This window comes from Balaenoptera acutorostrata, chromosome 1, assembly GCF_949987535.1.
Source record: "Balaenoptera acutorostrata chromosome 1, mBalAcu1.1, whole genome shotgun sequence".
Taxonomy (NCBI): Eukaryota; Metazoa; Chordata; class Mammalia; order Artiodactyla; family Balaenopteridae; genus Balaenoptera; species Balaenoptera acutorostrata.
The window spans coordinates 7,241,111-7,255,542 of NC_080064.1; the positions used below are offsets into that span (position 1 = coordinate 7,241,111).

A 14,432-nucleotide genomic window follows, 5' to 3' on the forward strand; every position below is an offset into this window, starting at 1 on the left:
TCTGTGTCATTGTCTTTCTCTGTATCTCTGTATCTCTTTCTCTCTGTCTCTTTGTGTGTGTCTGTCTCTCTATATCCATGTCCCTTTGTATCTCTACCTCTGTCTCTGTCTCTCTCTGCTTCTGTGTCTCTGTGTCTCTGTGTCTCTGTCTTTCTCTGTCTCTGTCTTTCTCTGTCTCTGTCTCTCTTTCTGTCTCAGTCTCTCTCTCTGTCTCTGTCTCTCTGTCTTTCTGTGTCTTTATCTTTCTCTGTATCTCTGTATCTCTTTCTCTCTGTCTCTTTGTGTGTGTCTCTGTCTCTCTATATCCATGTCCCTCTGTATCTCTACCTCTGTCTCTCTCTGCTTCTCTGTCTCTGTCTCTCTGTGTCTCTGTCTCTCTGTGTCTCTGTCTTTCTCTGTGTCTCTCTTTCTGTCTCAGTCTCTCTCTCTCTTTCTCTCTGTCTCTGTCTGTCTGTCTCTCTCTGTCTCTGTCTGTCTGTCTCTGTCTGTCCCCTGGGAGGCCAGTGAAGCCAGGGTGGACCCTTCTCACCAAGACCAGTGTGACTTCAGCAGGATGGGAAAACTGAGCAGTGTGCCCTGTGGGGTGGGGCGAGGGAATTCAAGAGGGTGAGACGGGTCCTGTTTGTCCGGGGTTTGGAACTGCTGCCACATTCCCCCTCCAAGGTCAGCAGTCTGGCCCCGCAGAAGGTGCCCCACCTTCCCAGTGAGGGAGCGGGGAAGAGAGGGAGGCTTGAAACTGGTGCCTGGAGGACCTTGAGCCTCAGGGGGTGGCGGGAGGAAACCTCTTCCTGCCTGTGCCCCCACCTGGGGGAGACCTGGGGATGGGGCTGGGGTGTCACTCAGCTCTCCCCCTCCCCCGTTTCCACTGGGGCCTCCCCACGGTGTCTGCTCCTGGGTCTGGACACAGCCAAGGCCCTGGGCGCGGGGGGCGTCCTCTGTTCCCAGCAGGAGGTGTGAGACTGGCTGGGGGGTCTCAGGTCTGCTGACCGGCGTCAGTTGGGGATCAGAGCCCAGGCTGTACCTGAAGCCCCCTCCCTGGGGACAGCCGTTGGCCGGTGGCCACGGCCCGGGGGCATTCCTGGCGGATGGCCCACCAGCCCCGGCTGGAGCCTGGTAGGCAAGCGCTTGATTCTTCGCTGGTGAGTTTCTGTTGGTTTCATGACAAGTTGCTTGGGAACAAGACAGCTGGTCGTTGCTGGGAGGGGATGTGGGAAGGGGGAAGTGGCGAGTGCTGTCGTGAATCTGCCCCTGCATGCCGGCTGGGGTCCACACCTGCCAGGCTGGGCCCACCTGTTGTTCTGGAACGTGCCTTGGGCACTGAAAGGGCGCACTGCCTGCCCGTGACTGTTTGCCTCGCTGCCTCTGTGACTCCAGCCTTGCTTTGCTGGGCGTCCCTGAGTGGGGTGGAGGGAGAGTCCCTGGGTCTCGGGGAGGATGCAGCAGCAGCAGGAAGGGAACGGGTTACAAACCAGCCTCCCATTGGGCCTGCAGCCTCCCTTCTGGAGGGCTTTTAAAAACTGGCCGGTTACCTTGTAATTGTTCCCAGCAGTGAGGAGCGAGTCCAGTGTTTGTTTTGCCTTCTGTGTTCTCCTGGCCAGCGGTAACCAAGGGCCGCTTCCCCTTGGTGACGGCGGAGCTCGCTCAGGCCAGGGCTGATCCAGCCCGGGCGAGGGAGGCCTGGGGACCCGCAGGGCCCGGCCACTGGCAGGGAGACACCCTGCTCCCGGGGCACCAGTGAGCCTCCTGCACTCTGCTTCCTTCTCCCTGGCCTGAGGACCAAGGGCTTCCCTCCTGCGGTTCCCCACCGACGCTGCCTGGGCACTGGCCCGAAACATTCCAGAACTCCGATCCTCCGGTAGGTGTCTGGGAGACCGTGAGGCCACTTGCTGGCAGGCCATGTGGGGCTGGGTCGAGGGCAGGGCTGTGGACCTCAGCCGGGATGCTGCTTGGACCCGGGGGTGACCTTCATTCTAGATTCTGGCAGAACCCAGGATCCTGAGCTAGTTTTGGGGGAGACTTTGCAGGGAAATGGAGACCTGCTGTGAAACAGCCCAGGTCGTGGAGGCCGGCCAGGGAGGGCTCTGTGGCCGAGAGGGACGGATCCTGGATGGCCGGGATTCTGGTCGGGTGGGGTTGTTTGAAGTGAAAGGAACGGCGTTGTAACAGGTGTGGCTGCAAGGAAGCGTGAGGCTCCTGGACGCGGCTGGACTGGCTTGGCTGGTCGGGGATATTTGGAGGAGCGGAGAGAGCTGAGGAGGGCTCAGAAGGAGCTTGGGGAGGGGGGAGGGGGCCCCGGAAGTGGTGTTGCCCCCACCTTGGTCTTCCCAGACCCCGAGTGACCGGGGGCTTCCAGAACGTCTGGGCCAGGGAACCACAGCCTGTTTTGTGCGCCCGACGGGGCCCTGACAGGCTCTGCCCGTGACTTCTGTTAAACTCATTGGCTTCTAGATTTGGTTTGTTGGGAGTCAGAGACGTTTCAGGACTGGCTTCCTGAAGAGGGATGGACGGACCTCCATTTATCTTTCTTGCTGATGTGTTTCCTCCTGGCCTCTGCCTTGGGGAGGGCCCACAGCACGTCCCCCATCCACCTGGGCACACAGAGCACCTGTGTTAGGGCCGTCCGGAGGCAGTCTGCATTTCCAGCAGGCTCCCAGGTGATGCCCCTGCTGCGGGCCCACGGGCTCCCCAGGGCGTGACCGGATGCAGGGCACGTGGGGTGACTGGCTCCCTCACTCCCAAAGGGATCACTTCCCCAGGAGGGACTCGTACTGCTCCGCACGCAGGATCTCAGGCGCGTCTGCTTTTCCGTTTGGGGGCCTGGAGGGAGGGTGCTGTCAATCAAGAGCGGGGCTATCTGGGCGGGGGGGGGGGGGGGGAGGGGGGAGGGGCTGGGACACGGCGCAGGGGGAGGGGCCTGAGCGCCTCTGTCCGACTTTCACACGGATTCCTTCCACCAGCCCAGCTGTCGATACTGTTTAACCTCAGTGATTCATTGAAGTGTGTTTCAAGGGAAGGCGTTGTGTTACAGAAACGCGGGTCCCAGCGGCTTGTTTTGTTGGCAGGTCTTGCCGCCTCAGCAGAAAAGAGGCGCTTTTGATATGGGAACGGAAACTTGGGACAGCGTTAGAAGCACTCAGTGTGCTGGGCGGGAGGGGACCGTGGTCTTCCTGCAGTTCTGGGACCGCACTGCCAGGCTGCCCACCTGGGGGTGGGGAGGGCTCCCCACACCTGGGTCTGGGGTCTGTGCCCCCCGCGGCTGTGACGAGGCTGGCCTTCCTTGACACTGAGGGGTGGGGGACACGTCCTCTGCTCCCCATGTCGCCTGTGAAGGTGATGCGCTGCTGTCGTGATTTTATGGAAAGTCCAGCTTGCAGAGGAAATACCTTTCTGAGCGCGGTCTGTATGGCGTCGCAGAGCAGCCCTGCCGAGGCGCGTGCACGACTCCTACTGGGTACCGGGGCCCTGGTCCAGCTCGAATGGCCCATCCTGGGCTTGCTTGGTTCCAAAGTGGGGCTGACAGGTTTGCCAGACAGGCAAGTGCCTCCGTCTGGCTTCTTCCTCCCTCTGCCCTGATTGTCACCCCGGACTAGCCCATTAAATGGATATTGGACCAATTTCCCTTTTTCCACTTCCCCTTTCTTCCTTTTGTGTTCTCAAATGTGATAAGTGGACCAGGCTCACCCCAGATCCAAGTTGCTTCCCCAAGAAACTTCTCCAGATGTGTCTGTCCCGGCTGCCTGGCCCCAGCGAGCACAGAGGCGTGGCACCCCACCGCCACGGCTGCCACCCCCATCACCCCCTTCCCGAGCAGGCACAGCGGGGAATGAGGGGGAGGCGTCAGGAGAGCGCTGCAGAGGCAGACAAAACCACTGCCAGCCTCGGGCTTCCCGTGGAGACCTCTGTGTCGCCATTAGTGAGCCTGAGACGGCGAGAAGCCACAGAGCTGGGTCACGGACACCCCGAGGTGGCCGTTCTCTGGGAGATTGCTGAGTTTGCAGTGGGGAATGGGTGTCAGGATTTGCATGGCTCTTTCTACCGTTGGGGAGCTACCGGAGACGCCTTCTCAAGAAGCCCTCCCTCCCTCCCTCCCTCCCTTCCTTCTCCTCAGACCACTAAACTACAAATACATGGTCAGTGTTGGTTCTTTATTAAGTGCTAAGCTTTTCATGGGATCCTCACTTAATCCTTAAAGCAAACCAGTAGGGTTGAACAGTCATCGTCCCCATTTCAATGGATGAGGAACCTGAGGCTCAGAGAGGTTGGAGCACTTACCCAAGGTCGCCCAGCTTGTGGAGCTGAAGGTTAAGCCCAGGCAGCCCAACCCCAGACTGCAGTCTTCTCCATCTTCTCCTTGATCCACCGTGTTTCAGTTCCAAGAAGTCTTGGATCGGGGCCTCAGGGCTACTCAGATGAGGATCCCAAAGGGATGGACTGGGCCCTTGGGGTCATGATGACACATCTCCATTTTGCAGGTTCAAGAACTGGACTTCTTCCCCCAGTGTATCCAATATTGATACAGTTTAGAGATATCTCCCAAACTCACAAGAGACTGATGTATAAACCTGAGGTGGGACACTCGGTGTACTGAAGATTTGCGTTTGCCTCTGAAAGGGGCAAATGGGAGGCACTGAACCGGAGCTCAAAGAAACGGGCAAGAGGCCCTCAGGATTTACGCCTCAAGCTTTGTAGCCCGATATCCCTGTTGTCACAGGAGTAGATGGAACAAGAGCTGGAGTCCTTGGTCCATGGATCAGGCCGCCATCTTCCCGGGCTCTGTGTCTGTGTCCTCACTCACCGCCACCTTTTAAGCTTAAGCAGTCCTTTGCTTAGGCAAGGTATGATCTCACCTATGGGATTATAGCTAGTTCGGGTTGCATGCTGGATCCTACCACTTCCCAGGATTCCACCCCCTGGTCCAAGCTGCATCCTTGCATTGACTCCCTAGCTGATCTTCAGCTGTCAACAGCCTCTTCTCAACACAGCAGCTAAGAGGGATTCTGTTAGAAGGGAAGCACCGCGCCCTCTGCCTGCACAAAGCCCTCTGCCAGTTTCTTGTCACACTGAAGACAAAATCCAAAGTCCTTCTTTGTGGCCCTCAAGGCCTGGTGTGCCTGCCCTCTGCACACCTTGCACTGTCTCCTCAGTCTCTTCCTCTCTCTGCTCTGGCCATACCGCATCTCTGTTTTTCCCCTGCCATGCCACGCATGCTCAGACCTCAGGGCCTTTGCACGTCCTGTTCCCTCTGCCCAGAACACACTTCCCTTTGAATAGTCACATGCTTTTCTCCTCCCCTTCCCCCAGGTCTCTGTCCATGTATCACTGTATCAGAGAAACCTCCCCTCACCACCTTCTCCCATCCCTTGCTCTGTCCTCACTACTCTGCTTCATTTTTATTTAACACTTATTACCTGGCCCTATGTTAGATATTCATTCAGTCAACGCTTGTTTCTTGAGCACCTGCTTTGTTCCAGGCAACATTCTAGGCATGGGGGCTCCCACCGTGAACACACAGATAAGAATCTCTGCCCTGAAGCTTGCATTGATTGTTCAAGTGATTGTTACGATGGCTGTATGTCTCCCCCACTAGACTGTAAGCTCCATGGGGGGCAATGATTTCTACCTATAGAGTATGTATGTGCATAAGGTATATAGTAGGTGCCTAATAAATATTTTTGGAATGAATTCCAGCCCTAAATCACCTTATTTGGACTTGGCTGTTTTCCAAACACTCATCAGCTGAACATTTACAGACCACCTCTCAGATTGGATCACTTCTGCAGGTGTCTATCTTGTAGGTTTTGTCAGTTTTTGCTGGTTTCCACCTGGGGAAGATGCTTTCTGGGAGCGTAGGTAGAACATTCTCCTACTTTCCCAGACACCGACCATCTGTGGCCCACAGTTTTGAATCATCCACTTTATTGAGGTTCTCGGGGACTAAGGAACAAAGAAAGGATCTCGGGAAGCCCATGCTCCCTGACTGGGGTTTAGCAGGTGCTTGTGGGACGGGTAAGTAAACAACTCAGGTATTTATGAGCACCTACTGTATACACATAGGCCTTGAGCATGGCCCTTTGAGGCCCACTTTCTGTGTTTTCCACGAGCAAGTCTGGCCAGAAGGGGTCTGTGGGAGATGGTAGTACCTGGCATGAGAAGCTGGGGTCTCTCCAGGTCTTGAGCGACGATCCTCACGAGAACACAGAAACTCCACCCATTAGAACAGGTTTGCATATGGCAGCAGGTCCGGTCACACTGTGCGTTAGCCTGGGGCCCGGCTGGCCTGAGCCAGAGCCCCGTGGTGTGGCGTCTTAGCTGGCAGACAGGCACCGACAGAGGGAGTGAGCAGGGGCTGAGTGGCTGGGATGGTTTCCTGATAACACACAGAGTGCGCCGCCTTTGCCAGTTTGGCCTCGGGGTGTTGACCTGCTCTGTGAAAAAGCTGGGACCTGGGAATCCTAGCGCTGCCTTGTACCCAGAGTCGGGGGTGTGTGGACGAGGGGTCCCCAGTGGCAGCTGTGCATGTGTTGGTCAGTTTCTGCCTGCACCACGTTTCGGGTGCAGACATGAGGATGCAGGCCCGCATTCCGGATTCCTCCAGAAAAACTCGATCTACAGGTGCTGTCTCAAGGCAGTGGGGTTGCCAAACCACAGCTCTGCGCTTTTTCTTTCAGAGGAAAGACAAGGGGGGTGGTGGGGGGAGCAGAGAACTCCGCTCTAGAAGGCTCCACGCTCCCCACATATGAATATCGTTAGCTGTGTACCCGTGCGTAACCCTGGCTGACGGGCCTGGCTCTGCCCGCCAGGTCTCTGCAAGCTCTGAGCTCCTCTCTGCTCTGCACCCCCTTCCACACTTGCCTCCTGCCGTGTGGATTTTGGAGAAGTGCGTGGTTTTCATCCATTTATGTTTTTTTTCATTTGTTGCGAAATTCACATAACAGTGACCGTGTTAAAGAGGACGGTTCTGTGGCATATAGTACATTCACGATGTCATGCGGCCACCACCTCCATCCAGTTCTAAAATGTTTTCATCCCCTGCAAGAGAGACCCTGACCCATTAGCCGTCACTCCCCATTCCCCCTTCCCTGGCAACCACCAATCTGCTTTCTGTCTCTATGGGTTTACGTATTCTGGCTATTTCATAGAAGCGGGAGCGTCACTATGTGCCCTTTTGTATCTGCCTTCTTTCACCAGCATAAAGGGCTGGAGGTTCATCCATGTTATGGCAGGTGTCAGTCCTTTATTCTTGTTTATGGCTGAATGATATTCCATTGAATATATATTCCACAATTGGTTTATCCAATCGTGCATTGATCGACATTTGGATTCGTCCATTTATGGTTTTGTAACAACAATAGGACAACAGCAAGGAAATGTGAAAGAAAGGGAAACCCATGAGCTCATCACTCTAAACAGAGAAACATCATGCTGCCACCTTCCTTTTCATCTCTTTTCCTGCATGTGCCTGTGTAATTTTTTCTAGATTTTACTCTTAGGGCAGATACAGCTGTGTCCTTCCTTTTACTTAAGATAGCAAACCTTTTTCCGTGCCTGTCAAAGAGTGACCGTTTCAGCTAGCATCTTGGATGGCTGTGTCCATCTCCACAGATGTAGCTGGGGAACCCCCTTCCTGCCTCCTCGCATCACCCCCACGTGACCAGCCGGTGCTGTGGGAATCTAGCACCCGGACCCTTCCACTTGCCTGGAGGTTCAGGGTGAATTTATCCGCCGCCTGTGGGCTTGCTGAGCCCCCTCCTCCCCGCCTTGTCAAGTTATCAGCCCCGGTGTTCAGGACTTCCCAGGTTGACAGGATTGGAGGAGGAAGACCAGCAACCTAAAAGAGGAAGTTCCTGCAGGCTACTGTGGCTTTAAAGGATATTTAAGTCCTTTTTTCACCAACCGGCCTGTGAGGCCCAGGGATTTACCTCTCCCTTGGCATCCTGTTGAGTTCCGTGAAATCCCACCCAGGATATGGTGATTAGGTTGCACTAGGAGACACGCTGCCCCATTCCTTTTAGAATCCTGTCCAAGTTCATTGGCTGTGGTCCATTCAAGGTCCAGTTGACAAACCTTCAGCCCAACTAGTTGCGCAGAAACTCCTGAGCGCCTTCAGACCCCACGGTCAGTTCCAAGATCGGGAAGCCTTTTGGTAGGTTACTTTCACATTTGATTTTCTTCTTCGAAAAATGGACAGTGGGGTGGGGGGTTCTGAGGGCCCAAGATTTTGAGGGTGATGAGAGGAGAGGTGGCTGTGAAAATGAAAAGAAACATGGGACTTCCCTGGTGGTCCAGTGGTTGGGACCATGCTTCCGTTGCAGGGGACATGCGTTCACTCCTTGGTCAGGGAACTAAGATCCCGCAAGCCACACGGCATGGCCAAAAAAAAGAAAAAGAAAAGAAAAGAAACGGCTCTAAGGCCAGCCTGTTAGGGAGAAATTCTTAACCTCCCACACACGACCATCATTATAGTCAAACAACCCAGATGTCCTTCTATAAGGGAAAGTTACCAAAATTGTGATAATGGAATATTATGCAGCTACTAACGCATAAAATTGATGTAGGAGCTAATATATTATGGCTTGGAAAAAGTGTGTGTGGTGTGATCCTTTGCTATAAGTGGACGGTCCCTGTATCTGCACTTGATTGGGAGGGGGACACTTTTAATTTATACTGTATACATTTCTTTGAGATTTCTTATGAGCATGTATAACATTTGAAATATTTCAAATCAAGATAGAACAAGAAATATTTTTAAATTGTGGTCATCAATCCAAGCCTGTCAGTTCTCAATGTGGATTTGAGATTCCAAAATGTTGAGCTATAATTCCTTTAAACCAGCAGTGTCCTAATGCCCTGGAGGGCTCATTAGTATGCAGATGGCTGGACCCCACCCTCAGCGTCCCTGATTCAGGAGGTGAGGGATGGGGCCCAAGCCTTTGCGTCTCTAACGGGTGATGCTGGTCTGCTGATCCGGGGACCCCACTTTGAGAACCACTCCTGTGAACCTGTTTGCAAGAGAGCATCCCTACGGCCTCTCCCCACTGTAGACGTTTTACGGGACTTCTGCCCCTGCTCTTGACCTAAAGGGTTTACGTTATTTAATGGGGTTTGAGAGGTTGTACAACCACAGGTGGCTGTGCTGGAGTGGTGGTCTTACACGAGGGGACTGGGCTCCTTGGGCCACCCTGTGAGGCCTTAACTCGCACCTGTATTGGTGTTCCCCGGCTGAGTGCTCTCTTGCACTTGGCATTCAAGATTCCATACTTTTTTTTTAAAATTAATTAATTTATTTATTTATTTATTTTTGGCTGTGTTGGGTCTTCGTTTCTGTGCGAGGGCTTTCTCTAGTTGTGGTAAGCGGGGGCCACTCTTCATCGCGGTGCGCGGGCCTCTCACTGTCGCGGCCTCTCTTGTTGCGGAGCACAGGCTCCAGACGCGCAGGCTCAGTAGTTGTGGCTCACGGGCCCAGTTGCTCCGCGGCATGAGGGATCTTCCCAGACCGGGGCACGAACCCGTGTCCCCTGCATTGGCAGGCGGATTCTTAACCACTGCGCCACCAGGGAAGCCCCATCCTTTTTTTATCTCCTCATGTTAAAAGGAGGCAGGAGGGGGCAGGGAGCGGCATGTATTAAGCACCTACTGTGTACGCCCGATGCTGTGTTGAGTGCTTTAGCTACCCTGAATGCTGCCCTTGCCCCTCCTTTTACACCCCCGTGTGGTTTGAGAGCATCACCTGGGCCTGCCGGGTGGGATAAGGGGACCCGGGCCCGTCTACCTCTCTGTGAGCTGATTCCCCTCGCGGCCTTACGTCTCTCCCTGGCCTCCCTCCTGCTCATTCTTCCTGAAGGGATGTGGGGTGACCCACATGACCACTCTCAGAGGTGACCTTCCCAGTTGGCACATCCCGCTGAAAGAGGCCAGAGTGTCACCTGCTCCCACTCAGGCCTCCGGGCCCTAAAGCCTGGGCGTGGCCAGACTTTGTTCCAGGGACCCCTGATGGAGGCCAGCGGCCGGTGGAGTGAGCGGGTGAGCGAGCATCCTGTGGGAGGCCAGGGCCTCCAGAGAGGACCCTTGTTTCCCTGTGGAGCCTTCTCCAGGCGCCCACCTCGGGGAAGGTGAGCCCCACTTTTCTCGGGACCGGAGTGAGCTCACTGGGGCCACCAGGCCACCCGGGGATTGTAGGCTTCTGCCACCAGCCCGGTGGGGTGAGGAAGCACCTGCACCCCCGAGCCTTTCCCCTTGGGCACCCATGGGCTCTCCCTCGGAGGTGGCCATGGCACTGTCCTCCGTGCTGCCTTCCTGCCCCCTTTCCACGGGGCCCCCCCAGCTCCTGCGTGGACCAGGCAGGCCCAGTGGGATGGACCACCCAGCCTGAGCAAGGTTGGGGGTCACCATCTAGACTTTGTTCCCACTGCCGCTCGAAGGCACGTCTGCTGCTGTCTCAGAAAACTTTCAGGAAGGTCGCTGTGTGTCATTGTCACTCAGCTCGCTCCAAAGAGCAGAGCTTCTCATCTGAACAAAGCACAGGCCGTCGCCGTTATAACCTTGACTCGGCTGCAGCCGTGACTTTTTTTTTTTAATTTTTAGTCTCTGAATGAATGTTGATGCTATTTCCCAGGGACAAGGCTCAACTGATTCGAGCCCTTTCTGAAAGTGCCATGAGTAATCTGGGTCCTTCTGTAGGTGTTTACGGCAGGTGCATTTTTTGGTCTTTTGAAGTCAGAGGCTAGAGCTCCGGCCCGTGTGGGATTTTCTCTCCAGAATCACTCGTCAGAACTTTCCAGTGCTTTTGGTTGATTCTAGGGGCAGACACTGACTTTTACATCCCTGCTTGACCAAGAAGACAGCTTTCCTGGGTCTTCCCAGGCCTCCCTCCTCAAGGGATGGGGTAGGGTTAGGGTAACCACATGGCTCTTGTCCTCTGGTTGGTGGCACCTTGGCCGGGGCTCCGTGGCCAGGCTGCACGGAGCACGCCCACCCTGGGCGCTCCCACCACCGAAATGTGTTCTGGAGCCCCGGCTGATGAAGCACAGAACCCTAATATGCAGGCTGCAGAAGTTGCACCCTGATCTAATAACCGATCGCTCAGGCCTGCTTCTCTTGCAAAACCCTGGGCTGCAACCAGCGATGTGTGAGGTGGGGAGGCAGAGGGAGGGAGCTTATTTGATCTGCAGGTGAAAGGAGGCTTTATAAATAGGTCACCTTGTTCCACATCCTGAATTTTATTCTTTCCCCATCTTGGGTCGAAACAATGGTTTTACTGTTCTGGGGTCAGTCAGACGCACTGAGGGGGAACCGAGCTGAAAGGGGGTGAGTGTACATCTGCCGCTCCTCAGTGGCCGCCTCTGTGTGTCCCCTGCCCCCCACCCCTGTTCCATCCATTTGTCACCGGTCACCTTGGACCGTGTCTCCAACAGAGGGTATTGCTCGTTCAACAAACCTTTTTTTTTCTTTTTTTTAACAACAAAACAAAAGGATAATTTTTAGTAGTTCCAGGGCCAATTGATCCGAACGTGCTTTTTTGGAAGGCGGAACTGCGGAACTGTGGCTTTAATTGAAGGGACAGCGTCAAGTTACGGGCAGGTGCTGAGTGAGCTGTCCCAGCTGAGCCAAGGTTGGCATTCTTGCCCCCTCCAGCCTCTGCTCCCCCCGCCCCACCCCTGCCGAGGTCCTCCGTCCTCCCCTCCCCTCCTGGCCTTGGCGGGGCACAGAACCACATACAGCTGCCAGGGCTGGGTTTCCCGTCTGAGCATGGAGCAGTTCTTTTCTTGCTTGGGGCCCACGGAGACAGATAGCTACCCCATTTTTGCTGGGAAAATTAAAATTTGTGTTGTGGAAACAGTGTAATTGGAAGTCTTAGGAGAACTCGTTATAGAAATACTGTCCCCTTTGGGGATGGCCCCAGAGCTGTAGCTGGGAATTCTTGTCCTTTTATTTTAAATGCCCTACTGTCTCCATGTGTATCTTCCTGGGTAAATTAAACATTTATCCTGTGCTTGCTTTATAAGAAGTGACACACGTGGAGAGCCTGTAGGAACAATTGCTCTGGGGACAACTTGTGCTTGTGACTGTAGTGCGTTCAATCAGTATTTTGCAGCCTTTTATTCTTTTTTCTTTGCTTAAACATTATTTTCATTGCAAAAGGGAATACATGCATTAAAAAATTTTTTTTCATTTCAAATAGTCCTTAAAGTGAACGCATCTTTCCTCCCGCCCCACCCTCCAGGACTAACCGTTGTGGAAGGTTTGGTGTTTATCCTTCTAAATCTTTCTCTATGCCTACAGACAAACGCGCACAGATAGCATCTTTTAAAAATTCTGTTCTTACAGACATGGGATCGTGCTCTGCATGGTGTTCTCTGATTTGCTTTTTAAAATCTAACAGCGTGGTGTTACATTTTGTGTAACAAAATGTGTTACATTTTTTGTGTTACATTTAAATCAGCACGTCTGAGGGGCTACCTCCCTGTCTCCAAGGCTGCTGGAGTTCGTTGTGCAGTCAGCATCTTTGCCCACATGCCCCTGGGCAGGGCTGTAGGGTTTTGTAGACCAGACCCCTGGAAAGCTGGTCGGTGGGTGATTGCGGCGTATTTTACACCTGGGTGGGGACTGCCACGTGGCACCTGCACGCCGAGAAGCATGTCCCAGTTGGGGTCTGTCTGGGATACATGCCCACACCTGTACACAAATGGCCTTTTCCCAGCATCCTTTCCAGTTCCCCTTAACCTTTGTTAACCCTGTGCATCCCATAAGGCTCACTGGTCCCCCGTCACCCATAGAACTCTGCCAGCATCACTTTTCTCTGTGACTTGCATAGTGAAAGCTGTGGGTGTATCCAACAGGCGTTCTCCACCACGTGTGCCCAGGAGACACGGATATGAGCATACCCTTCCCTCCCCCTTCAGAGAGAATCACTGCCTTAGGTCATTAAAGGCTGGGTGCCCTTCACCCAGCCCACTGTTCAGACCCGCAAACAGTGCGCTTCGGGGGTGTTTCTTACTCCTCCCCACCCTCTGGGGTTCACTCTCCAGTCCTGGGCTTCCTTCCCTGCACGTCTACTAATTCTGGATCTGGTTGTCCCTCCCTCTGAGGGCACAGAGAGGCCACCTGGAGGAGCCCAAGAAACTAGAGGGAAGGTGGTTTGTGAGGCTTTGGTCTTCCTTCCTGTGGAGAGCTGTGGTCCCCAGCAAACCCTCTCTGAAGCAGGGCTTTGGGGTAGGAGCACAGGTCCCTGGACCCTGAGCAGAGAGCACTTAACGGGCTGCTGGCGGCAGCAGCGGAAGGAGGTTCATCCACTTAGAATTCCGTTGTGGACGGGTGGCTCTGGTGGCTTCTTGGGGACACTGCATGGAAGGCTTTTGTCCGTTAGAGGGTCCAAGTGGCATCCCTTTTCACAGTGAACCATGAACTGACCTCTGACCCAGTGAGGATGATGTGTGTGGCGTTGGGGGAGAAGGGGGTTCTCAGTAGGCGGAAAGTGTCCAGCCAAGTCAAGCCATAGGGCTTCGCAGACGTCCCTCCCCCTCTGTCCCAGAGCTTTTGATCTCATTCACTCTATTGAAAGTAAATGCAAAATCCGAGAAGCCTTGCCAAGCTTCTAGGGTGTGTGTGTGTGTGTGTGTGTTTGTGTGTGTGTGTGTGTGTGTGTTACTCATTTGTACACACGTATTCTTGGTCCTGGTTGAGATACTCATGCTGCTGTATTTGACGAGGGTAACGACCCGCCCACCAAGCACGAGAGCCCCCTGTCCCGCCGGAGCCCGGCGTATGCTGGGTCTCTTCTCACCCCTTTCTGGGTATGGCATCAGTCTTTGGGAAGCACCAGGCGCTGGGACCTTGTTTGCAGCAACCTGTCCCTGCAGCCTCAGGGACTGGGGACAGTGAGAACAGTGTCTTATTGGGGCGATCAGAGGTTGGGGGCAGGACTTCGTTGTCTGAGGGTTGGCTTGAGGCAGCCGTGAGGAGGAACGGGCGGATGTGATCTTAGGAACACGTAGCTAATGTGCAATGCTTTCTGGGAAAGAGCACTGCCATCAAGGCACTGAAGAGGAGTGGGGACCGCTGGCCATGGCGCTGCCTGGACCTCCTCGCCTCCCTCCTGCTCCTTAGCCCTGATGCCACCACAGCTGCTGGAGCTCTGAGTGTGCACACACACACGTGTGTGTGTGTGTGTATGTGTGTCTGCGTGTGACGGGCGGGGAGTGGTGGCAGCCACAAGGCCACCTCTGTCCCCCACTTCTCTCTTCCAGCCCTGCAGGGCAATACACGTCCACCCCCTCCGCCCCCTCTGTGGCTTTGCTTCTCCCGGGTGGGGATGAGGGCTGGGTCCTCCCGCCTCCTGGGGACTCACCAAGGACCTGCTGAGCCAGCCCAGGCCCTGACACTCCTGTAGCAACTCTAGGCCCTGCAAAGCCTGGACATCTGCATTTGTGTCTCAG

At 54.6% G+C, this 14,432-nt stretch overlaps 1 protein-coding gene across 3 annotated transcripts in view; it reads left to right on the plus strand.

The window, feature by feature from the left end:
- The window catches only part of SPSB1 (splA/ryanodine receptor domain and SOCS box containing 1), a 69,273-nt gene that overhangs the window by 39,333 nt on the left and 15,508 nt on the right, over positions 1–14,432 (plus strand). The window contains exon 1 of one of the 3 annotated variants that reach the window (XM_007170030.3): positions 1,383–1,855. The exons of the other annotated variants lie outside the window; for them this stretch is intronic. The gene's annotated coding sequence lies outside the window, so the exon portion shown is untranslated. Of the gene's footprint in view, positions 1–1,382; positions 1,856–14,432 lie in introns of those variants that run through there. 3 annotated transcript variants of the gene reach the window in all.